Raw genomic sequence first — 6000 nt, 5'->3', positions numbered from 1 at the left:
CGCCCTCGCCCTCGCCCTCGCCCTCGCCCTCGCCCTCGCCCTCGCCCCCGCCCCGTCTGTGCGCGGATGCTGACGCCGCCGCGAGCCGCGGCTGTGACTTGCGGGACTTTTTTTGGCGCGCAAGGTCTCGGTGCCCTCCCCGTGGCGGGGCTACAGGCGTTTGAGCTTACGGGTCCAGCCGCGTCCAGGCAGGAGGGAAGACGTAGAGGGGCGCACGTCTGCCGCAGGAAACACGAGGTCCAGAGTCCCACTTACGAGTGAGGCGTTCCCACGAGTTAGTCTGTGGCTTTGGGGAACGCTCTTTCCTGGGCCTCAGTTTCCCCATCTGTAAAACCGGAGTAAATCGCGCAGAGTTGGGATGGGAATTAAACGAGGTCCCGCGCGCTCCGAGGGCGAGAAAGACCGGCGGCTCCCTTCGCGCCGAGGGCAGGACGGCGGCGGCCGCATCACCGGGCAGTCTCCCGACTCGCCAGGTGTGGGCTCAGCCCTCCGCTCCCTGCCTTCCTCCCCTCCTTCCTCCCCGAAGTAGGCTGGGGGCGAGGAGCGACGGGCTCTGCCAGGCACTGGCGCCTCCCGCGCGGGCGCCCCGGGTGTCCGCCCCGCGCTCCGCTGGCACCCGGAGGTGCCCGGCGCTCCTGGAGCTGGGCGCGGCGCGGCGCGGTCCTCGTGACCCGGCGGACGCCTCCGGGACCTCGCCCCTCCCTCCTGGCTGTGCGCCCTGCGCCCTGTCTGGCCCGTATTTGCCCTCCTGGCCTCAACGCACCGCGACCCGACGCCCGGCCCGTCGCCTTGCTCTCCCTAGCAGGACCGCAGAGAGCAACCCCCGGGGTCCGGGCCAGAGCAGACACGCCTCCGGAAAGGAGTCGGTGAGTTCGGGGAGAAGGGGAAACGGCGGGGTCCGGTGGCGCCCGGGACGGAGGCCCCATGTTCAGGGCGGGTCCGCGGTGCTGGGTGCAGCCCCACCGGTGTGAAAACACCCCCAGGGGCCCCCAGGCCTCGGTCCCGGCTGATGAGGAGGACGCGTCCAGCCCACCGAACCCCAAACCCAGGCTTCACCCAGATAGCTTGGCAGACTGGTCTGGATCCTCAGGGAGCAAAACAGTGGGGGTTTTTTGTTTGTTTGTTTTTTGCGGTACGCGGTCCTCTCACTGTTGTGGCCTCTCCCGTTGCGGAGCACAGGCTCCGGACGCGCAGGCTCAGCGGCCATGGCTCACGGGCCCAGCCACTCCACGGCATGTGGGATCTTCCCGAACCGGGGCACAAACCCGTGTCCCCTGCATGGGCAGGCAGACTCTCAACCACTGCGCCACCAGGGAAGCCCAAAACAGTGGTTTTAATCAAAAGCCCTGTTGCGGATCTACATGCAGACGGGGCTGAGGCTGCCGGCCTCGGAGGAGACTCACTCTGGCTGGTCGCCCAGGGGCCTGAGGCTGTTTGGGGAGAGACCCCTCCTGCCCGGAGAGAGAGAGCCTGGGTGGTGTCATAGCATATGGGAGGAGGCGTCCTGGACTTTGGGGCCTCTGAAAGCCCGTTTTATTGGAATTATGTTTTGTTTTCCGACACGCCCCTCGACAGCCCACCATCTTGTTATCGGGATGGGGGAAGGGTCTGTAGACGAGGAGAGTCACACAGTGGGCCCTGGCCCCGGGTCCCCGCCTGAGCCAGACCTCTTTACAAATCCCCTGCAGTTTCCTAGACTGTGTCCTACTCACCTTAACCAAATGTTGAAAACCCCATTTCATTTTCAGTTGGGTTGGGGTCTTTGCATTTTTATGTTTGTTTTTTAAAATTTTAGTTACACATTTCTTTCTGAGAGGTTGGAATGATAAAGGGGGGAGGTGAGGCCCCCACTAGCCCACCAGGTGCAAAGGTGGCACTGCGCTTGGCCATGAAGCCCCAAGGAGAAGGCCAGGGCTTGCAGACCATGGCAGCGGAGCAGTGACATTGGCACCTGGGTTCAGCCCGTTCACCTCTGTCCTCCGACGTCCAGCCTTCCACTGGATTGTCAGCCACTCCGCTGACCTCAGTAAGACACAGCTCTCTTGGGCAAGAGCCCCCTGCCTGAATCTCCAGGGCCTCACGCCTTAGATCCAAGCACCAATCATAGGTGCCTGCGCTCCACCACATCCAAAATCTGGGTGCAGTGGTAGGAGCCCCGCAGGATTCACTGAAGACAATTCCAGGCACATAGACTAGCAGTCAGTGGGTCTTATTGATTAAGGCATTAGTGACTGAAAAATTAAAGCCAGCTGAGTGGAAGGCTTGGGGGTGATGAAGAGGATCCAGAGCCCTGTAGGCTACACAGAAGGGAGACTTTGGTGCCCTCGGATGACAGTGTGGTGACTTCTCGTGGCTGCCCCCAGTTCATGCCATTGGGTCAGCCTTCTAGGCCTGTCTCGTTCTTTTCAGAAGCAGTCTCTGGAGGAAGAGCCCGCTCCCCTCTACCCACCTTGTAACCTCTCCCTTTAACCCTGACATCCTGGCCTCACCCAGGGCTGGAGAGAGACATAGAGGTCATGGTACAGATGGAAAAACTGAGACCCAGAGAGGAAGGGGACTTGTCCCAAGTCGCAGGGCTGGCTGGTGCCTGAACTAGGATAGGAACCCAGTTCCTGGAGCTTAGCCGCGTCCTCGTCCCTCAGCGTCACCTTGGGACCCATCCTCGCTGTGGAGACTAGAGCTGAGGCTTTAGCTGCAAGTGCAGAACTATGTCCATGCATAAACAAGGTTTCCAGCAGCTTCCCAGGGAGCTGGGAGAACGGAGAGAACGGGCAGGCGGGAGGCAAGCTGCAGGGCCGTTGCTGCTGGAGTGATTTCAGAGCACCCGCGGTGGGTGGGGGGGAAGGTGCTCATTTTGCAGCTGACGAGGGTTGGGGGTTTGGTTGCTGCCAGTGGGCAGCAGGCCCTGCCTGCAGAAGTGACCACACAGGCCAGCTTTGGGAAGCAGCCGCAAAGGGTTAACACAGAGGCCCCACAGCTGGCACCTGGCCTTCCCTCAGGAATGTGCCCACATCTTTATCAGCAAGAGTTGCCCACCTGATTCTGAGTCATTCCTGCCATTGTTTGTTGGGCATTGAAGAGGAACTTGGACTTGCTGCAAAGTTTATCTGCTCAGGCGGTGGTGACTACTCATAATTGCTATCGCTTCCAGCTCAGGGGGCCGCCAGCCCAAGTTTTGTGTAGGAGGGATCCCTGCCCAGATCTCCCTTTAATGTGGCCAAAATATGAACTCAAATCTTTAACAGATAAAGATGACCCACCATTGAAATGGCGGTGGTCTGGGTTCAGGATATCCACTTGGTAAAACCTGTTCTGTCTCTTCCCAACTCATTAACCTCGGTGTCACGCTCTCTTTTCTCTATTATAGCTTTGAAGCAATGGGGGAGGGCTAACAGTCTCAAAGATTAAAAATGTGATTAAATCTGAGCCGTGGACCAGGCGCAAATTGAAAGTGTTTTGTTCAGGAAGCTCATGACTAGGCGTTATCTGCACCGAAGTGGAGCCAGGAGCAGGTGGAGCCTGGTGGGGTCTGCCCCCGCCCCAGCACGCATGCCCTGGGAGGTTCCCCCAGGCTAGGGCAGGGCAGAGCCCGGCCCCCTCCATGGGTCCAGCATGCCCTCTGCTGCCATGTTCCCCCTCGACTCTTACGGTTGGAGGGATACCGGTTGGAGATCAGGGTCTTGGTGAGCAAGCTAAGTGGGGAATGAGGAGAGAGATGATTGTGGCTGAAAGGCTCTTCCCTTCCATGAACCCACGTGGATCCCTCAGCGTGGCTGTACCTGGCAGAGGGGCTGCCCTTCCCCCATACCCCAAGTTCCCCCATCAGCCTGACGCAGGCCAGAAGGGGTGCTAGCAACACACTCCTCGATTGCCAGAGACTTTTGGTTTATGCGTTTTGAATACTGAAATCAAACATATTCTCCATTCGACTTCAGATTATTTTCTAAAGATAGTTTTTTAAAAGCTCTAAACCATCACCCCACCACCCATCATCACCACCACCAACAACGAGAACAACGAAAATAATAAATTAATAAAAATAATAAAAAGCTGGGACTTCCCTGGCAGTCCAGTGGTTAAGACTTCACCTTCCGATGCAGGGGGTGCGGGTTCAATCCCTGGCTGGGGAACTGAGGTCCCACATGCCTCGGGGCCAAAAAAACAGAACGTAAAACAGAAGCAATGTTGTAACAAATTCAATAAAGACTTTAGAAATGGTCCACATCAAAAAATCTTTAAATAAATAAATAGCTTTAAGCTTCTGCACATCATTAATTCACTACATGGGAAGATTTGGTCACAGTAGATAAAGATCCATGTCGTGGACCACCCGTGTCGTGGACCCATGTCGGGAGCCAGGCTCCTGACCCCAGGCTGTCCTGAGAACATGCTTCCCTCGGAAGCATCACGTCCCTACTGCATGGCACAGCATCCTACATACGGGATGTGTCTGAAATTTGGAATCACTCTCCCTCCCCTCCTCTGCCTGCACCTCCTGTTCACCCAGAAGTTGGGCCAGAGCTAAAAATAGGCGCCACAGGGCTTCCCTGGTGGCACAGTGGTTGAGAGTCCACCCGCCAATGCGGGGGACATGGGTTCGTGCCCCGGTCCGGGAAGATCCCACATGCCGCGGAGCGGCTGGGCCCGTGAGCCATGGCCGCTGAGCCTGCGTGTCCGGAGCCTGTGCTCCACAATGGGAGAGGCCACAACAGTGAGAGGCCCGCGTACCGCAAAAAAAAAAAAAGGTACCACATATACCCTGAGAAAACCATAATTCAAAAAGAGTCACGTACCACAATGTTCATTGCAGCTCTGTTTACAATAGCCAGGAGATGGAAGCAACCTAAGGGTCCATTGACAGAAGATATGGCACATATATACAATGGAATATTACTCAGCCATAAAAAGAAAACGAAATTGAGTTATTTGTAGTGAGGTGGAAGGACCTAGAGTCTGTCATACAGAGTGAAGTCAGAAGGAGAAAAACAAATACCGTATGCTAACACATATATATGGAATCTAAGAAAAAAAAGGTTCTGAAGAATCTAGGGGCAGGACAGGAATAAAGATGCAGATGTAGAGAATGGACTTCAGGACCTGGGGAGGGGGAAGGGTGAGTTGGGACCAAGTGAGAGCATGGCATGGACACGTATACACTACCAAACGTAAAATAGATAGCTAGTGGGAAGCAGCCGCATAGCACAGGGAGATCAGCTCGGTGCTTTGTGACCACCTAGAGGGGTGGGATAGGGAGGGTGGGAGGGAGACGCAAGAGGGAGGGGATATGGGGATATATGTATATGTATAGCTGATTCACTTTGTTACACAGCAGAAACTAACACACCATTGTAAAGCAATTATACTCCAGTAAAGATGTTAAATAAATAAAGATAGGCACCAGAGTAAAATTTTTCAGATGATGTCTAATCCATGAAGTACCAACCGTCTGCTCTTGGTTTAGCTATGTGGGATGCTTGTTTTTCAGAGTCTGTATTGCATCATTCCTGGCTTCATTAAACAGAGCATCATGAACACATATCACTTTCCTCAACAATTCAGGGTCATCCCTGGCACCTCCGAAATGGCGCTAAGCCATGGTGCCGTGGTCCCCTTGAAGCGTGGGAGGCTGTCTCCTTCCCTCTGCATCCTGGTCTCCCCTGTTCACATCTCAGTAGGTTGCTGCCCGGCATCACTCCAGGCAGCAGGCAGCCAGGCTGGGCCTCTTCACCACCCGACCCCGGCAGGCACCCGCCTCGCCAGAGGTGCCCAGACCCTCGCTGGTCCAGTGCGCGCCCGTTCCCAGCCCTCAATGGCCTTTTCTATCTGAGCTGGGAAACCAAGTACCATCCTTATTAGAAAGACACATCAAACAAAAGAAACAGACTTGAGAGGGGGCTGGGGTGGGGGGGATCCTGTGGGTGTGAAGCGTCCGGGTGGCAGTTCTGACTCCTAGTGACCTTTCCATCCATCCCTTATCGGTCACTGACATGCTCCAAGACG

The 6000-nt window shown here is 56.0% G+C and overlaps 1 protein-coding gene across 4 annotated transcripts in view; it reads left to right on the top strand.

Moving 5' to 3' along the window:
* The first annotated feature begins 67 nt into the window (after positions 1-67).
* MLPH (melanophilin) overlaps positions 68-6000 on the top strand; it is a 47516-nt gene continuing 41583 nt past the window's right edge. For all 4 annotated transcript variants that reach the window (XM_029225539.1, XM_029225536.1, XM_029225538.1 and 1 more), the window contains exon 1: positions 68-866. The gene's annotated coding sequence lies outside the window, so the exon portion shown is untranslated. The remainder of the gene's footprint in view (positions 867-6000) is intronic.

The sequence above is a fragment of the Monodon monoceros genome, unplaced genomic scaffold (genome assembly GCF_005190385.1).
Source record: "Monodon monoceros isolate NGI ecotype Baffin Bay Population unplaced genomic scaffold, NGI_Narwhal_1 Super_Scaffold_16, whole genome shotgun sequence".
NCBI classification, from domain to species: Eukaryota; Metazoa; Chordata; class Mammalia; order Artiodactyla; family Monodontidae; genus Monodon; species Monodon monoceros.
Note: the sequence above shows the minus strand (reverse complement) of the source record. Positions and strands in the feature narration are given on the sequence as shown.